Here is a 1,190-nt window from a genome sequence, read left to right as displayed (position 1 = left end):
GTCGCACCATGATGACAATGGTCTAAACCTCTGAAAATGTCAGCCACCCTAATTAAATGCTTTTCCTTTATTCCTTTATAAGAGTTGCCGTGGTCGTGTTGTCTCTTCACAGCAACAGAAACCCTAAGACAGCAGGTTGGTCTGTGTAGCCCTGGTCGTGTTGTCTCTTCACAGCAACAGAAACCCTAAGACAGCAGGGTTGTCTGTGTAGCCCTGGTTGTGTTGTCTCTTCACAGCAACAGAAACCCTAAGACAGCAGGTTTGTCTGTGTAGCCCTGGTTGTGTTGTCTCTTCACAGCAACAGAAACCCTAAGACAGCAGGGTTTGTCTGTGTAGCCCTGGCTGTCCAGGAACACAGAACTCCACCTGCCTCCTGAGTGCTGGGATTAAAAGCATGTGCCACCAACGCTCAGCTGTCAACCACCTTAATAAATCCCCTACACACACACACACACACACACACACACACACACACTCGCTCGCTCGCACGCACGCACACAGTTCTGTTCTTCTAGAGAACACTGACCAATACACATTTGGTACTGGAAGTAGATCTAGAGCAACAGAAGTACAAGGGTAAGTTTTTAAGTATCTGGAACAGGCTTTCCAGCTTGCCAACCCTACAGTTACTGCAGCCTCCCCTGGGAGCTCGAGTACTGAAGGCCCATGGTGTGAAGTGTTTCACAAACTTGAGGAGACAAATGCATTTGATTATCCCGAGTCACCGATTGGGCGAGGCAACAGATTTGGGGACTCTATATAAAAACTTGACTACTTCTGGAAAAATAAAGAAAATGATGATTCTGGCTGGTTGCTGCTACATCTCTGGATTAATTGACAAAGGGAAAGAATGAGCTCTGTGATAAAAATTAACCAGCTCCAGGGTTCTACACACAGTCTACGGGGTTCTAAGTGTGCCCTGGAAGAGAATCCTCTCCTCAGTAGCCACAGCGCTCAAGCTGCAGACAACCAAAGGAAGCACTCATCATAAGACTGGCGGAATTACCAAGAAAACTCAAGTCCCAGCCTCAGAGGATGTCAGCAGGCACAGGAAGGGCACTGACTGGCAAAGACTGCAGTCCCATAGCTTGGGATGAAGATATGTGAGAGGACCATGGAGGCTGAGAACTTTGAACCTTCGGCTTCTCAAGGGTTTACCTCACCCGAGGAAGTAGTCTCTCCACCCTCAG

Source organism: Peromyscus californicus, unplaced genomic scaffold (assembly GCF_007827085.1).
Source record: "Peromyscus californicus insignis strain IS unplaced genomic scaffold, ASM782708v3 Scaffold_24__1_contigs__length_46423439, whole genome shotgun sequence".
Lineage (NCBI taxonomy): Eukaryota > Metazoa > Chordata > Mammalia > Rodentia > Cricetidae > Peromyscus > Peromyscus californicus.
The sequence above is the reverse complement of the archived record's forward strand: the minus strand, read 5'-3'. Positions refer to the sequence as shown.